The sequence below is a fragment of the Tamandua tetradactyla genome, chromosome 19, assembly GCF_023851605.1.
Source record: "Tamandua tetradactyla isolate mTamTet1 chromosome 19, mTamTet1.pri, whole genome shotgun sequence".
NCBI classification, from domain to species: Eukaryota; Metazoa; Chordata; class Mammalia; order Pilosa; family Myrmecophagidae; genus Tamandua; species Tamandua tetradactyla.
The window spans coordinates 49,431,831-49,451,103 of NC_135345.1; the positions used below are offsets into that span (position 1 = coordinate 49,431,831).

The window sequence follows — 19,273 nt, forward strand, 5'->3', positions numbered from 1 at the left end:
TTTGAGTGTCCTTGCCAGGTAAAATGCTACTATAGAAATTTCCAATATTTAAATACAGATATTCACTGATTTTTCAACAGAATTATGCTAAATGACTACTGTAACTATCGCCTCAGAAAATGTTAGAAATACATATAAATCCTATACTTTGAGTCCCATTAAATATTCATTTTATTTCCTTTTCCTAGGTGGAGATACTCAGCTTCATTCCTTGGAGCAATACTAAAAATTCACTAAAAACTGACTTGCCCACGTCTGCCAGCTGTAGGGAGAGATAATTAAAGGCTTCCTATTTAAAAGGTTTCCTCCTGAACTTCTGGATTCTCCAAGAGAAGCATAAAATCAAGAATACTGTATTATTCTACTTAATTGTATTAGCAATTTAAAAAATATTTGCACCTTCTCTACATATAACATGTTAAAATTTCTCACAGTTTATAAAGAAGCAAACAAAAACACCAACCCCAAAACTCCTCAAACCGTTGACTGCTTTTAGATACTGCTCTATCTCTCTGTCACCGCCAGTTTGGGGGGAAATTGTCTTATTTATTGTTTACCCAGCCTCACCTGTCATTTACTTTTCAAGTCATTGTTATTTGATTTTCCCTCCCATCTTTTCCTTGAAATTCTTTGTGGATTATGCCAAGTAAGCATTTTGTTGTTGCTGTTGTTGTTGTTTTAATCTGTATCTTATTTACTCTTGCATCAGCATCTAATTTTCCCACAGTTCCACACCAGAGCAACATCACCCTCACTTTACTCAGTCTCCACTGTGGGTGCTGGTCTACCTAATCATTAGGTGTTGTATTTACATACAGTTCAGCAATTAGTCAGCTCAGTTTACTCAGTCTTCTCTCTCACCCTAGGTGAATGAGTCTGTTCAGGGGCTCTAATTACCACCTCTATATCAATAAAATAAAATCCTTATCTGCTTCCCAAATCTTTCTCCTCCCACTAAATTTAAATACCCAGGAAGACATCTTTGCTCAGACATCCTTGAGGCATCCCAAATTCTTCATTTATTCATCCATCCATCCACTGATTCATTCATTCCATTATTCAACAAATATTTATTGTGCCAAGCACTGTTCTTAGCTCTGGGAATATAAAAGTGGGAAAAATTCAAAATTTCTGTGCTTATGGAACTTACATTATTGGCCATGTCCTAAAATCTATTCAGGTAAAATGAACTCAATATATTTGTCCAAATAAATACATCCCTCCTGCTATATTCTAGATCTTAAAGAATAACACACTATTTTCCTAGTTTTCCGAGTCACAAACATTCAGCTATTACTGCCTCTTTTTGACCCATTCCTGTCATATAATTTTTCTATCCATCTTCTTCAATATCTTTCCAATCTGCCCATTCTTCTCAACAATCATGGTAAAGGTGTTTAAAACTTTTTATGTGCCTACTGCACAGGTTATTAATATTCACAAACCTAACATCCTTATCCTTTCCTCTCTTTACTCTCCACTAAAATAACATTCATACATTGTAAATCTGATCATGCTTCTTCCTTGTTTAAACTGTTTCAGTGGAACCCTATTGTTTTCGGAAAAAAAAGGGAACTTATGTGGCATAACATTCTACGTGATCTGATGCCTGCCTACCAGTCCAGCCCCATCTCCTTTAATTGCTCACACAATCCTCCAAACACCCCAGGTTCCCTAGTGTGGAAGGTGTTAACAGTGTCTCATCCATATTCACTTGGTTCGTCCAGCAGGTATCCCAGACAGTCTGATGGCATACTGTCTTTCACTGCAAGAGGGGCTCTCTGTCTATGAAAGCTTGGAAGAGATGGAAGGGAGGGTTTAACCAGAAGTGCAAGAAAATGACTATCTAGAGCAGATGGAGTCGTGTTCACCAGAAAAACAAACACATAAACAAACAAAAAACACATTTCCTAAATGTGAACCCTTATTCCTATGGGTGTGTACTTGTTGCAAATTGAACCTTTAGATGTTATTTTTAGTGAAGATGTGGCCTAATTGAATTAGGATGGGCCTTAATCCTATTACCAGAGGCTTTATAAAGAGAGAAAGCCAGAAGGAGGAGCAGGAAGCCAGAAGCCAGTAGAATCCAAAAGAGGAAAGAGGACAACACTCTGTGATGGGAAAGCCAAAGAACCCAAGGACTGCTGGCCAACCTGAATGTTACCAATCTCAGGAGGAAGCAAACCTTCTAGTCTCTGAAACTGTAGGCTAATAAATTTCTGTTGTGAAATCAACCCATTGAATGGTATTTGTTACACGGGTACTCAATACCCCTTCAGTAAACCTCACCCAATAAGAGAGAGAGAAGTTGGGTAAGTAAATCCCCCAGCTTCTTTGGCACTCCGTGCAACAGATACGATTCATGTCCCTCACATATTTTTGGAGGGTGTCCAGCATGATGAGCCTATAGGAGTAAAGTGCTCAGTAATTCATACTTCAGTGGCTTTCTGTCTTTTACATCTCACTTCATCACTGCCTTACAGTCTTTTTCAGGATGACCTCCAAAATAAATAGCTTAAACACAAATCCTTTTCACAGACTGATTTTGCAGAGACCCAAATTAAAATCACTAGTCTTAAGTTAAGACATTTCACTTGAGTTCTACAGGTATAAACTGCCTTTTGTATTCTCTTGCTTCTAAGTTTTTCACATTCTCTTCTCACTCTCCACTTCCCTCCATCTTCTCTGCCTCCTTCATGTGTTTTCGAATACAGCACTTAACCATCGCATCCTCAGAGAAATTTAATCTGACACCCTGACAACCTTTATCAGGATTCCCTTCCCCAGAGAACCTGAATCTGGATTTTCATGTCTTCACAAAATATTCTACCCTTTTCTCTAGCTTAGCATTTAGTACACACTGTGTAAGAATTCCTCCCAACTATGAATTTATTTGGGGAGACAACTGTGTCATATTGTTTTCCATTCCCCACCAACTAGCACAGTTCCCATCACTAGGAAGTACTCAGTAAAAATAAGTTGACTGAACAAATAATAAATGGCAAGTAAACTGTATTAAAATAAATCAACAACAAAATCGTTCCCTCCTGTATATTCAAAACAACAAAAGTGAGTTTCTCACAATGTGTCTCAGGAGATAAGTAGTTGGCAAAGCTATGTAGCCAAAAGCAGCACATTTAAATCCACTTGAAAACTAGATGACAGTCATTTATTCTATCCAGATTATACATCCTGGGCCACTACAGTAGTTAATGAACTGTTTAATGAGTCAATCCTAGAATATTAACTGATAACTAAAATGAATGTTTTTTTTTTTCCTCCTGTTTCATGCATCTTCCTGTTTAAAAGCATGGCTGAATGACTGCTACAGGAGAGGGTTACCTGTTGGATCAAACTCTACCTTACTCTCTCTGTGGTGTTAAACATAAAATGCATAAGACCCATGGGCACCAATCTGCCTCTCTAGGAGCACCATGATGAGAAATGTGAGTCTCTCATCCCCAAACTTCTTGGAAGATATAGCCAGTGGCTGAAATAGCTTGTTTAACAAGGGCTGGATTTTTCCTCTCAATCACAGTTCTAATCTAAAGCTATCAGTTATTGAAAAGCTGACTTTCAAAGCACATACTACAACAGCTTCTCTATACAGCTGCAATGCTATTTAAATCTTCCTTGAAGATCTCCACAAACTAAGAAAATTCTTAGCTGAAATTCTGCTTTTAGGGAGGACATAGTAAAATAAGGCCCTATGGGGAAAAAATCTTAAGAAGTGAAATTGGGTTACTGATTTTAGTAGTGAAATGGTAAAGTCAGGCACATGGCTTCTCCTACTCCTCTGAGCTAGGAGAAACATATTTTTTTTATTTCTTCTAAAATCTTGAAATCATTTTTTGGATGCTCAGAGTAGAAAGCCCTTTTGTGAGACTCTATTTTGGACATTAAAATCAGCCTCCTAGTCAGTTAAAATGCCTCACCTTCTGCTGCAATGAAGATGGAAGGGAATCAAGAATCTGAAGCAACAAAAGCAATGCTTTGGAGATATTAAGCAGATCAAGAGACGACAACATCCTACTTGGAAGTAGATGGCTGTGTAGCCCAAGTTTTTGCTCGACAGTATACCTCAAATCTTTATTTCCAGCCCTGTTTTGAAAAAACTCCCAGCAGCCCCTAGGCCATACTGGCAAGACTGATGTGATGCTTTAACCTCAGGTAACCAGCTATAGCATTGTCCAGTGGTGATCACTCAGTCCTGCTGTAACCCTTGAGGCTGCCTTTGTAGCGTTCTACAATGTTAATGTTTAGATTCTCATTACAGTGAAATCTTTTAGACTCTAACCGACTGTATTGTGGCCTGAGTTTCCACTACTTAGGCATTCAATTTCTGCCAAATGACCTACCAAATGAAAATATACTGAGAATGAATCACTATTATAAATATTTTAGAGCCATTCACATGGGGGCTGTTGATGAAAATAAGCTGAACTTACCCAAGAACCGTTTATGAAATCACTGATCAAAGAAAAGGCATGATGAGAATTGTTTTGTGCCCCACCAAGTATTGTGCAGTCCTATGGTTCATTTCTGCAAATGCTTAGCTCTCAATAGGCTCTCCTGGCTTTTGCTAAATGCATACTTGCTAAATTACTGATTTGCTTCAAACAAAGAAATGCCACAATATCCCATGAAAACGGCATGGTGACTGTAAGAGAAAAAGAGTTTAACTAGCTTCAGTACCTAGTCCAATGCTTGGAACATAACAGATGCTCAACAAATATTTGTTGAATAAATGAATGTGCATATGGGGAGACCCTGGTGTTTATGAATGACTTACAAAGCACTGGTGCATTGAAAGTTAAGACAAACGGCCTGAGTCATCATTTGACCATGAGGAATGAATAAAAAGCTCAGCAGGGCCAAAAAAAATAAGAATTTTAAAATTTGGATCTAATCCATATTCTAAAGCATTGTGGAATTAATAAATGAAAACTTAATGCCATTTTGAATTCCAGCTTTGTGTGAAAGCCTGATGGTTTGTCAGTTTTAAAATACCCAGCATACTAAAATCAGAACTCTTTTTCTCATGTTGTTCTTTCCTTTGTTTCCGTAGGAAACAGTGACTTCCAGGCATCCAAGATGACACAACATAGATTGCCAAATTGCATGCCACCCTGCAGTTGCCAAGGAGATAATGTATGTCATTCCTACAAATAGCATGTTGCTCATGCCTTCGTTTCCTTTATCTAGCTTTTTAAGATATTTTTCGCCTGAATTGAATGCAGATAATGTTCACCATGAACTGATGGAAACATTCCTTTTTTAAAAATTTGTTTATCCCATTTCCCCAAGGCACTTGATCACATCGCATACACTGTCTGTAGAAGGTCTGAGCACATTTTATGCCGATTTTGTAACTAGTGATTCAGTAGTTTTCAGTGAAAAAAAAATGCATCCTGAATTCTGTGTCCCTGTTAAATCTACACCTGACACTAAGCTGTTCCAGTTTAAAATGGTCTAACACAAAAACAGCTGCATTTGGTTGAATTTACATGAGAAGGGAAGGAAACAAGGAAGCAAGAAAAAGGGAAAGAAGAACGAAACTAAGTTAGAAAGGAAGGCAGGATGGGAGGGGAGAGGGAGAGAAGAAGGGAGGAAGGAAAGGAGGAAAAAAGAGAGAAAGAGACAGAGAAAGAAAAGGGAAAAGAAATGGAGGGATGGAGGAAGAAAGGAAGGTAGGGAAACTCATGTTCATTGATCAGCTATAGCATTCCAGATGAATATCCTAAAAATGAGCATCGAGAATTAGAGAAATTTCACATCTAGGCTGCATCATCCCACCAGCAAGAGGCAGAGTCAATATCTGAGCTTGGGTCTGTCTGACTTAAAAACTCATTTTGTCCAGCTATCTGGTGCTGTGTAGTAAACCATCCAAAAACTTAGTGGCTTAAAACAGCAATCACTTTAATGTTATCTTTCACGGTTTTGGAGGTTGACTGGGCTCAGCAAGGCACTTCTCACTAGCAGTCTCTCATGTGGCTGCAGTCAGAAAAACGGCTGAGGCTGAAATCACTCCGAAGGGCTCCTCACTTACATGCCTGGCAGATAACATTGTGGGTGTTAGACAGAAAATCCTGCATAAGGTCTCTCCATGCAGCCTATGCTTCCTCAAAGCATGATAACTGGGTTCCAAGAAAGGGATCCCAAAGGAGCCAGGTAAAAGCTGGATCTCATTTTATGACATTGCCTTGAAACCATACACCATCATTTCCATCGTGGTCTCAGGTCCATCCAGATTCCAGCGGAGGGAACACAGACTTCACCTCTAAATGGAAAGAGCATCATCGTCACATTGTAAGAAGAGCATGTGGGATGGCAGAGGGAAAAGGAGCCTTATTATGACTGTCTTGAAAAATAGAATCTGCTACAACCTGTTTTTGCAATATCCAGTAATGACTGAGGTAGCTGGAGGTCCAAGTTTCACAGGCTCTCTTTCTCTGGCTGGAGGAGTAATTGGAGAAGAATCAGTTCTAGTGACCAGTTGGTAAAGGGGAATGAAGTACCCATTGAGGTTAGCATGATAAATTGTGAAAATTGATCTTTGAAATTGAACTTTGGAATGAATTTCTGATTTTTTTTGATGTTTAACAGAATCCCCTTTTAGTCATACATTGTCAATTTTCAAAGCATTAGGATATCATAACAACTAACAGAGTGAAAACTCTACACTGTAGCATATTCATATATAACTAAATTAGCTGTTTTTGTTCGTTTGGAACCTGAATAAACTGAGAGTTTCCTGCATGAATTACAGGCATACTCAGTTTAGCATGGGAAATGCAGACTAGGATAGAAAAGAACACCATGGAGCAAACATAATCAGATTGCTGAGAGCACTGGAACTAGGGGAGACCACTGTGTTGTGCTAAGGCTGTTTAGGGAAAAAGAAGCAACAAATTACATCTACTGTTCCCATTGCTCGGAATGTATGTTTGTGTTCATTCTACTGTGCTGACAGATTGCCGTGGGAGAAACATATTTAGTATTCATATTTAATGTAGCTAATTTTGAGATGAAAAGCTTTATAATGAATTAGGCTGTACTGCACAATACTAAATGAAGTCTATCAAACCGAGTTTCATAATCCCCATCCAGAACATAACATTTGGATTTGTACCTTTCTCCACCAATACAAGTTCAGCATCTATTCTCACCTGAATGTAAAATTCTGTCAGGCAACCATATGTGATAGAATCTTAGAACATCCTTGATTACTCCTTTCTAAAATGACCTAAAAATCAAAGCATTTAGGCAAAGCATGAGGCAGATCCCAACAAGTAATATGGAAGAAAGGTATCTGAGTCAGGATTTCTCTTCTCATTTGCATATTTCTGATTTCACTATTCATATTTCAGCCCCAAATTTTACCTCTTTCCATCTCCTTTTTCCCTAAATGAAGATTGCACAATAACAAAACTCCTAAGAGTAAAGCAACAGTAGCTGTCTTACATTATAAAGCAATCAGCCCATATCTTACACAAAGATTACAGCAAAATGAAGACGCGAGATCCTATTTATTTCTGTTTTTTTCGATTTTATGTATATTTGAACATAGAAACTTTATAATGCTATAATTTCTACTGTTATGTGTAGCTAGTTGCATTAAATGACTACAAAATGATTAGATAGTTGGCAGGAACCAATTGTAGCCAATAATTATCTCAAATAGTCTCATGAAATTTTGAAATTTTAACTTTCAATACTATTATAGCATGTCTGTTGCAGTTATATATATATCTTTATTGCTCTTTGGAAACATTTAACTTGAACACGTCACCAATTTTTCAGTGTTAGAAGAAGTCTGCTTTTTTCACTGTCTCCATTTTTAGGGTGACTATCTAATCTATTGTTCATGCCAGGACATTTTTGTCCAGAAGAAATGCTAAAGTGGATAGGCCACAAGGACAACAGATACAAACTGGGACAGGGTGAGGCAAACAAGGGAAAAATTCAACCTATTATACATTAACTGAAAAAAAATAGGAATTTCTAATTTCTTAGGAATTTGAAGATCACTCAGAAAAATTGCCTATTTTCACTGAAAACAAAGGAATTTTAAATATTTCCATAGTCTCTCAATGATGTATCGATGCAATTCCTTAATAGTAGTTATAACGAATTTTACTACAGTACTGACTATGCATATTACCAATGGCAAAAGTGCAAAAATGAATGATTTATTGAAATTTGAAAAATGATGAATGCAATTCATAAAGAAACACTGAGGGAAAATAAGTATAAGAAAAAATAAATCATATATTGAAAGGCACGAAAGGAGAGATTTGTATTTTTCATTAACAGAAAACCAACAGGATTCACCATACAAAAATCTCATCTATTTTTACGAATTGCTTGGAGACATCAAAATAACTTTCTGTTGGCAGATCAAGTCCCTACTGACCACAATCTATTTTGGTCCCGAAATGTATTCTTGTTCTGTGGATAATAGGTAACCTCCTTAGTGCCATTTTTAGATTAGCCCGTTGGCAAACATTAAGCAGAAAGTGTGTTAACAGTTTTCAGGATCACCTAAGGCTTTAGCAAAGTGGGGTGTTTTGCTCGCAAAAGCAGTGAATGAGCCATGCACAAGGGAGAGCGTCTGGTGAGGCTCTGAGTTTTTACAAGCCTTACCTGCTTCATATCAAATAGAATATAAAACATAAGCTAACAAACCAATTCTACTGTGAGGATTAAGATGCCCACAGCGGAAGTACCACCCACCAGCCCCAGGTATATAGGCCACAACTCTGCGGTCTTGACATTTTCAGTTCAAATCTAAACCTTTGTCTTAAAAACAAGTAAAAATTTTTTTAATTGTTTATCATTGGAATCACTAGAACAATTTCTTACTAATTACTTATTTTGTTGCCAAACTGAGGCAGCTGATAAAGGCACTTGTAAGTCAAATCTAGGCCTCACCTTCACTTCAGAAGACATTTTCAACCTTTTTTTTTTCTTAACCATTTTCAACCAGCAAAAATGACATTTTTGGATGGTTCAATCTAATACACCCTGGCTTTTCCCAAAACAAAATCCAGGATCATTTCCTCATGAAAACAGTAAGCTGCAGAGGTCAAATGGCTCCCCACTTATCACTGCCCTCTCACAATTTTTAGTTAAGCACCTACTGTAAGAAAATAGTTATCAAGTTACTATGTGGTTGACCAGCTCTTGCTTGTCATTCAAGCAGCACATCAGGCCCTGGAGGGGAAGCCTCCTTCACTGGTCTTCCAAAAAGGGTATCTTATCAGAGCCTCCCCAACCAAACCAGTTCTTAGAAGAGAATTAATTAGATCTACTCTCATATACAACCAGAGAACCTTTACTTGTGTTCCAGGTGTAGCCTGACTGGCAGAATACAGTTCAACTCTCACTTCCTATCTAGCAGCTTCTCTATACAGGGAGACAGAAAAAAACCATACGACTAAACTAAGGGTCAAAGGTAGCTTATGGGGTGTTCTAGAACCACAAGATAGCTTGGGATCAAGAGAAAATTTGAATAGATTTCCTTCAGTTGTCCCAAAGCTCTGCATGGGCTTCAAAAAGTAAAATAACAATGGTGGAAAGGGACTTGGAAGTTTTCTCTATTTGTCTTTGTTCTCATCTAGATCTTTTTTGGTCATATTACTGTTGTTGTTATTGTTGTTGTTATTTTGCATAGACAAGTTGCATTCATCCATGCATTTATTCATTGACACAGTCAACAAATATTAGATGAACATTTATTGGGTACCAGTGCAGGTGTTAGGCTTTGGTCTCGACGTTTGCATTCTTCAAATTGTTGGGCGTGGAGTAGGGAGGGTGTTCTTAGACTAATTTCAGATATTCACTTTGCTTACAGTTTGTTAAGAGATGATAATGTGGGCCACGGTGGCTCAGCAGGTAAGAGTGCTTGCCTGCCATGCCCGAGGACCTGGGTTCGATTCCCGGTGCCTGCCCATGTTAAAAAAAAAAAAAAAAGAGAGATGATAATGTGCTCATTATTGCACATGAAGAGCTGATTTTCTGCTTATGGGGGCACAGTCTTCACAGGCTTTTACCAACTTCTCTTTGGAAATGCCAATCCTCAAGGATCTGGCCGAAAGGAATTTGCATATTGCCAAAATGGTGGGGCGTCACCTTCTTCCACATCTCCTTTCTTTGCCTAATATCTCATAGTATATATATATATATTTTAATTATTAGAGAACCCTTTATATCGACATTAAACTGACTGGACTTAGAAAAATTAGGGGGGAGAGGTCAAAAGTAGAAAGTGCTCAAGGAAAATTAATCCTCAGCCCCTTTTTCACACCCCTCTCCCCAACTGTGAACACTAGGAAACGTTTTTTTTTCTAGGATCAGAGAGCCTACAGGTGTTTTCAATTAGCCAAGTGAAAAATAAAGAAATCTCCATGCTACTCACCCATACAAAGATATTAGTTTTGTATAAATTGAAGTTTAAACATTCAATAAAGAGAAACTGAGGGAGAAATCATAGAGTCCTCCAGAATAACTATGCAATAGAAAAATGAAAATTTAGGATCATCAGTAAGACTACCAAAACAGAGGTTTGGGAAAGCCCATGATTTGAGATTCGAGCAAAGAAGGTAGGCAGAGTAAGAATCTTCTGGAATCAAAGACACCAGAAGATTTTAAGCATTTCACGTAATATAATCTGAGGAGAAAGTACCCTCTTCTTAAAACTATTGGACAACTGACCCAAATACATAATAAATATCTTTCAGCAAAGACAATTATTTCATAAATAATATCCTCTAATTCAGTGTCATACTCAAATTGATGTTTCTTGAAAATTTAATATCATCTGAGGCTGAATGAAAAGCTGTAGATTTAGTGATATATTTTAGGATGTGGGAAATTAATCCCTCAAAATAGCAAAAAGGAAAATTGGCAGCTTAATAAACCAAAAGGAATGCATACTCTTAGATGTTCAGGGTAGAGAACTTGCTGAAAAATGTACCTAAACATTTAGAGAATACTTCAAGCATCTTTATATTTTTGAAGCTGAGGTTTTATTCAACTCTAAAAAGAAGTGTCAGCCCACTCACATTGCTGACATAGAGGGGCAAAGATCATCAATTGATGAAAATGTCATTAATGGAAATAAGAAGTTTTTTTATGTTTCTATCCTTGGCAATTGAGTCTATATTTCAATAGTATGAAGAATAAAATCAATTAGTAGATATTTCTGAAGTACCTGTTATGTCATTAGCAAATTTGTGTTAGATTTGCCAGAATGGAAAGTAATACAATTTCCAATAACACAAAAATAGTTTATTAATTATATGGCAATTCTAGACTAGCAGTTAAGCTAGTCCATAAATCTCACAAACCAGCTAAAAATATTTATACTAATGGGCTAGCACATTTCATTGCTATTTTCCCTTACTTATTGACCACCAATAAAACACAGTTTACCACCAGCATGAGTTTTCTCTCATTGGCCCCTTCCAAAATAAACCAAATTTCTCTGTACCCATAACATATTTGCTCCCCTTAATTTTTTTTCAGCACTATACTCTGTCTCTTGAATGTATTCTGGATTTATTTAGGGCAAAAACTCTTGAACTTCTTTAAAGTTTTCTCCACAGTCTTTAAAACAGAATTCTTCTGAACACAGTAAATAATTGTTGTTAACTGAATACATCAATGCATGTAAAATAGGTTACTTTCAAATCAAAATTAATAATATTTTTAACATTTTTTAAATGTTTAAAATGTCAAAAATGGGAAAACTGAATTGGTTAATTTTTTTTTTGGTAGTGACTGTACTAAATCAATTAGAGGTTTTTAGCCTTGACAAAATCCACATGTATCTTATTTAAAGCTGAAGTTCTGGAGAATGTGACTAATTTTCTGAGACTTTGGCTTCCTAGTAAACTAAACTACTGGCTAAGAGATAGGGCTTGTTTCTGTATGGCATACAATTTCCAAGTTGCAATTATATTACCAAAAATATGAATGCTAAGACAAACATCAAAAAAATTGGAGGTGGGTGTGAGAGTGAGTACATGTCAGTGGACACAGCACACGATCGGCAATGGTGATAGCTGGTTATAACTGAGGGGTAGAAGTCTGCTGTGGCTGAGGACATATACACTGGAGCTAGGCTACCTGCTTTTAAATCTTGGTTCAGAGGGGGGCCAAGATGGTGGCATGATGAGGTGTGGGATTTAGTTCATCCTCCAGAGCAGCTAATAAATAGCCAGGAACAGTACAGAACAACTGCTGGGCCCACGTCAGTGACTGGACACCCAGCGTATTCCAGTCTGGACCAGCTGGACTGGCTGTAAGCCCAGCTAGAACCATGAGTTCCCCAAGCCACGGTGGCTGGCACCCCTCCCCAACAGGCTGCTTTTCACAGGAGAAAGGAAAGAGAATTTACCAGAAGTAGGGGCTGAGTGCAACCAAACTCCAATTGTGGAATAAATTCACAAATTCTGACTACTAAAAATAGGCTCCCAGCTCAGCTGAACTTCAAGTAAAAGTGGAGGTAAGTGGTTTTGCCCCAGTACAGAGGGGTCAGGGTTGATGGAAAAAGGAAAAAAAATAAAACAAATCCTTTTTGGACTTGAAAAGATCTGTGCCCTGAAGGAAAGGAGGCAGCACATAGGACCTGGAGATAAACAGAGCAACATACCAACTTAAGCTCTTGATTGACAAGCCCCAAGGAATGGGGGTCCAGCTCTGAAAGGATTTTTCTCTTTCATTTTGGTGGCTGTGTTTCTACAACTTGAGGGCTCTTTGGATACAGCTGCAAGGTTTCTGGGGTTCCACTGCACCAGGCATAGGCATAATTAAGGTTGTTTGAGTGTTTGTCTGGAGACTATACCTTCACCAGGAGAGAGGTGGGGCCCAGCTCAGATAGAATCCCTCTGTCAAGGAGATCAGACCCCAGGGTCTGGAAAAGTGAGGCAATTAAAACCAGACTACAACCTCTCCTCTACCTCCACCACACCCCCACCAGGGAGGGTCTGCTAAAGTTAAAGGTACCACATCACCTTATGCTGGTAGGACCTGCAGGCAGACAAGCACCACATACTGGGAAGGATAGGAAAAACAGAGATCCAAGAGGCTTCATAGAAAAGTCTTTCAATCTGCTGGGTCTCATCCTCAGGGAAAACTGATGCAGGTGACTCTTTCCTCCTGAAAGGAAGCCAAAACGGTCTGTCTGGAAAAATCTGATTAGAGTCTATAATACCTAAGTAGATCCTCCTAAGGGGAAGGGAAAAAAGGCACCATACAGGCAGGGCAAGAAAAAGGAAAACAAGAACTGAAAAATTCTGACCTAAGCTAGTTGTCCAGAATAAGCTGAACTGAATGTCAAAAAACAGATAGACAACAAAGTCATCTGGCAAGAAATTCCTAGGTAAAAAAAAGTGAAAACAATCTCCAGAATAAACTAATTAAGGTAATTAAATGCCTAGACACCAGCAAAAAATAACAAATTGTACTTGGAAAATTGAAGATATGACCCAGTCAAAGAACAAACCAACAATTCAAATGAGATACAGGGGTTGAAACAATTAATTCAGAATGTTCAAACAGATCTGGAAAACCTCGTCAAAAATCAAATCAAAGAACTGAGGGAGAATATACAGAAGGCAAATGAGGGAGAATATACAGAAGGCAAATAAGGAACAAAAGGAAGAAACTGAAAGTCTGAAAAAACAAATCACAGAAATTATGGGAACGAAAGTCACAGTAGAAGACATGAAAAAAAAATGGAAACCTACAATGACAGATTTCAAGAGGTAGAAGATAGTATTAGTGAACTGGAGGATGGAACACCTGAAATGTGAAGAGCAAAAGAAAATATAGGGAAAAGAATGGAAAAATATGAACAGGGACTCAGGGAATTGAATGACAACATGAAGTGCACAAATATACATGTTCTCAGTGTCCCAGAAGGAGAAGAGAAGGGAAAAGGAGGAGAAAAAATAATGGAGGAAATTATCACTGAAAATTTCCCAACTCTTATGAAAGATATAAAATTACAGATCCAACAGTTGCAGCATACCCCAAACACAACAGATCCAAATAGATGTACTCCAAGACACTCACTAATCAGAATGTCAGATGTCAAAGAGAAAGAGAGAATCTTGAAAGCAGCAAGAGAAAAGCAATCCATCACATACAAAGGCAGTCCAATAAGACTGCATAGATTTCTCAGCAGAAACCATGGAGACAAGAACACAGTGGGATGATAAATTTAAATTACTAAAAGAGAACAACTGCCAGCCAAGAATTCTACATTCAGCAAAATTGTCCTTCAAAAATGAGGGAGAAATTAAAACATTTTCATGCAAAAAAATCACTGAGAGCTTTGGAACCAAGAGACTGGCTCTATAAGAAGTAGTAAGGGAACACTAGAGACACATACAAAAGACAGGAGAGAGAGGTGTGGAAAACTGTATAAATGAAGGCTATCAGTAAAGGTAAAAAATGGAAAATTAGATATGATATAGAAAATCCAAAAGGCAAAATGGTAGAAGAAAGAATTGCCCACACAGTAATAACACTAAATGTTAATGGATTAAACTCCCCAATCAAAAGATGTTTCCAGCAGACTGGATTTAAAAACAGGACCCATCTATATGCTGTCTACAGGAAACGCATCTTAGACCCAAGGATAAACATAGGTTGAGAGTGAAAGAATGAGAAAAGATATTTCATGCAAATAAAAATCAGAAAAGAGCAGGAGTAGCAGTACTAATATCCAACAAATTAGACTTCCAATATAAAACAATTAAGAGACAAACAAGGACACTATGTATTAATAAAAGGAACAATTCAACAAGAAGACATATCATAAATATTTATGCACCAAGCCAGAATGTCCCAAAATACATGAGGCAAACTACTGAAAAAAGAAATAGACACATCTACCATAATAGTGGGAGAATTCAATTCCCCACTCTGATCAATGGACAGAACATCTAGACAGAGGGTCAATAAAGAAACAGAGAATTTGAATAATACAATAAATGAGACAGACTTAACAGACATTTATAGAACATTACACCCCACAACAACAGGATACACCTTTTTCTCAAGTGCTCATGGATCATTTTCAAGGATAGGCCATATTTTGGGTCACAAGGTAAATCTCAATAAATTTAAAAAGATTGAAATCATACAAAATACTTCCTCAGATCATAAGAATAAGAAAAATTCTTATGATTTCTTTCATAAGAAATCAATAATAGGCAGAGTACCAGAAAATTCACAAATATATGGAGGCTCAACAGCACACTCTTAAACAACCAGTGGGTCAAAGAAGAAATTACAAGAGAAATCAGTAAATATCTTGATTACATCATATCTCCAGGAAGTTGATCTAATTACAGTTTCAAGCATACAATGCTGAATAGGGATTAGAAGAAATGGCTGCCTTTACAAAATGGGATTGGGATTAAACATGGCTTTTTTAGGGGACACAAATCCTTTCAAACCAGCACACATACGATGGAATATTATGCAGCTATATGACAGAATAAAGTCATGAAGCATATAACAACAAGGATGGACCTTAAGGATATTATGCAGAGTGAGAGTACCCAGAAACAAAAGGACAAATACTGCATGAACTGACATTAGTGAATGAACTTAGAGAATTTTAGTTTGTAACAGAGACCATCAGGAGATAGAAATACGGTAGATATTAAGTAATTGGAGCTGAAAGGATACAGATTGTGCAACAGGACTAATTATAAAAATTCAGAAATGGATAGCACAATACTACCTAACTATAATACAATAATGTTAGAACACTGAATGAAGCTGAATGTGAGAATGATGGAGGAGACCTGGGGTCACAAATGAGATCAGAAGGAAGGAAACAATAAAGACTGAGATGGTATAATCTAGGAATGCCTAGAGTGTATAACGTTAGTGACTAAATGTGCAAATTTAAAAATGTTTCTTCATGAGGAAAAACAAAGGAATGTCAATAATGCAGGGTGTTGAAAATAGATGGTAATTAATATTTTAAAACGTTAACGTATGTGTGAGACAAGCAAAATACTCTTTGGTACAAAATTTTTATTTTGACTAGTGCACTTCCTAATATAACTTACGTGGACAACTTATTCAAACACCATACTACTTGGAACCTTGTGTAGGGCATGAGATTTTGTAGGTTTCTCCAGAGTGATGCCCAGATAAATTCCAGAGTGATTTGAACAGTAAATAGGGATGTATTTGCAGAGTCCCCTAGGGTGAATGGTGAGAAAGGGGGAAAATTCAACTTCCCCAAGTAGAGAATTCTTGATATTCTCACAGGCAGTGGGGACAGCCAAAGCAATAGGCCGAGCCTCCAAACTTGGGGTTTGTTCGTATGAAACTTAATCCCACAAAAGATAGGCTAAGCCTACTTAAAATTAGGCCTAAGAATCACCCCCAAGAAAATCTCTTCTGTTGTCAGATGTGGCCTCTCTCTCGGCCGACACAGCAGACAAACTCACTGCCCTCGCCCTCTCTATGTGGGACATGACTCCCAGGGGTGTGGACCTTCCTGGCAACGTGGGACCGAAATCCTGGAATGAGCTGAGACTCAGCATCAAGGGATTGAGAAAATCTTCTCAACCAAAAGGTGGAAGAGCGAAATGAGACAAAATAAAGAGTCAGTGGCTGAGAGATTCCAAACAGAGTTGAGAGGTTATCCTGGAGGTTACTCTTATGCATTAAATAGATAACACCTTGTTAGTCAAGTTGTAATGGAGAGGCTGGAGGAAACTGCCTGAAAATGTGGAGCTGTGCTCTGGTGGCCATGTTTCTTGAAGATAATTGTATGATGATATGGTTGTGCAGTGTGACCGGGTGGTTGTGAGAGTACTATGTCTGATGCTCCTTCTGTCTACCTTATCAATGGACAAGTAAAACATATGGATTAAAAATAAATAAATAATAGGGGGAACAAATGTTAAAATAAATTTGGTAGATTGAAATGCTGGTGATGGGTGAAGAGGAGGGGTAACAGGTATGGTATGTATGAATTCTTTTCTGTCTTCTTTTTATTGCTTTTTCTGAATTGATGCAGATGTTCTAGGAAATGATCATGATGATGAATATACAACTATGTGATGATAGTGTGAGTTATTAATTATATAACAAGAACAGAAAGATAATATTATAAGAATGTTTGTGTTTGTATGTGGTCATGTATCATAATTAAAAAATAAATTAATTAAAAAAAGAAAGGGAGAGGTAAGGGGTATGTATGAATTTTTTTCTGTTGTCTATTTCTTTTTCTGAATTGATGCAAATGTTCTAAGAAATGATCATGATGATGAATATGCAACTATGTGGTGATATTGTGAATTACTGATTATATATGTAGAACGGAATGATCATATGTTAAGAATATTTGTGTTTCTTTGTTGTCATAATTTTTTTTTAAATGTTTGAATTAATAAAAAAAATTTTTAAATACCCTGGTCATTTCAATATGATCTATCTCCATGATCCCAGAAAGAACCACGCTCCCTCACATGGTCTCTTGATGTATCATGTGTGCTAATGTAAGTACACGGTAATGAGTATAAAGCAAACTTGTAGTAATTGTGCAGTATGGATGAGTTTGTACTAACATAGAATTTTAGATTACAAGGAAACATATAATTTTGCCTAACCCCTCATCATTTAACAGAGATATGGAAACTCAAGTGTAAACTGTGTGATCAAAGCTACAAAGGAGAACAGATACTAGAGGCAAAAATCCCTTAATGACTGTCTGCAACTCTTTCTGGGTGAAAAACACCACCAAGAAATAGAAAGTTCCCTGCTTTTTTTTTTTTTCAGAGAGACAGGTCTCAAATACAGGTATATGATCTAAACAACTTACCAAAACACTTCACTAGGATTCACATTCCTCAACCATTAAATTATGTGCATCACAAAATAACTCATGTTGGGGCTTATTTTGAAGATTAGCCATAACATATGTAAAGCATATTGTACATAGTAGACACTCAACAAATAATGATGATGACAACAGTGGTGATACACTCTCTCCAAATTCTATTTACTATAAAAATACATTTCACAACTTCTTCCTCTGCTATGATCTTAATTAATACAAGGTAATGAAAATGAATGAATTTACTATTAATCTATGTCTACATCTATATGCCATTTATAGCTATGCTGCCACCCCCACCCCACCTCTACACACACCACTACATTATATTGACAGGATGCCTTACTCCTTTTTCAACACTCACTATATATCCAGCCTTCCTAATACAGAATTAAAATTATGGCATTTACCCTTTGGTGGGTGGAAATATGAGTCTAAATCTTCTATTAAGATAGGAATGTTGGTATCTTTCTTTCCAAGTGCTGTTATCACTAATAATTACCAAAATATGAATAATATTGATTCATTAAACTACTAAATTTCTTCTTCCCTTTGTTCTTTTGAATGATATCCCTTAACTTGTCACTTTCTGCATTTGAAAGACTATAAGTCTCAGCTTAACTTTCTGTGTTATGATTTTTTATTACCCTCTATTCTTCTCTTTTGCTTTGTCATTTAATTATTTGAAATTAGTTGTTGAATTCTATCCTCCCCATTATCCACATATCCACAAAGAGAGTCAGCAGGATATTCTCAGAATACTGACACTTAGTAGGTAGATGTTCTAAAAATGTATCTATAAATATAACAGTTGAAGTTTCTTACTATGCAATTAAATATACATATCTGTATTTCAGCAGAGAGATGCCAGTAGAGATTTGGGACTCAGTCTGCACTGCTGTAAGCATGCTTGAATTATTCCCATACCAACACTCAGACCATACTTCTATATACTGAATGTCATTTTTACTCGCAAGGTTAAGAGTCCATCTGACTCATTAGACTAAGTTTTGTTTTTATTTTCTTTGAATCTTCAGTGACCTTCATGTTGACTAATGCAAAGTAATTGCTTGGTAAGTACTTATTAAGTGACTAGCTGAAATTTTCTCTCATGTAACATGAATTTACATGTAACAAAATAACAAAACTGATAGATAAAAACATGGTGGGAGAGGAAACATAATGCTGATATCCTTGACACAAATCACACCATTTAAATAATTGTGCAATTTAACAATTACTTATTGTTTAACATAAATAGTATTATTAGCTACAGAACACTCAGTACTAAAAAAGGGCATAAATTTAGGACAGTACTTATTTAAGATTTGAAGAATGTCATTAAATTACCATTACAAACATACCAAGATGTCAAGTGAACTGGCATCTGCTTCA

At 36.9% G+C, this 19,273-nt stretch overlaps 1 protein-coding gene across 1 annotated transcript in view; it reads right to left on the reverse strand.

The window, feature by feature from the left end:
• The window catches only part of GABRA4 (gamma-aminobutyric acid type A receptor subunit alpha4), a 92,837-nt gene that overhangs the window by 34,490 nt on the left and 39,074 nt on the right, over positions 1-19,273 (reverse strand). The window lies entirely within an intron of this gene.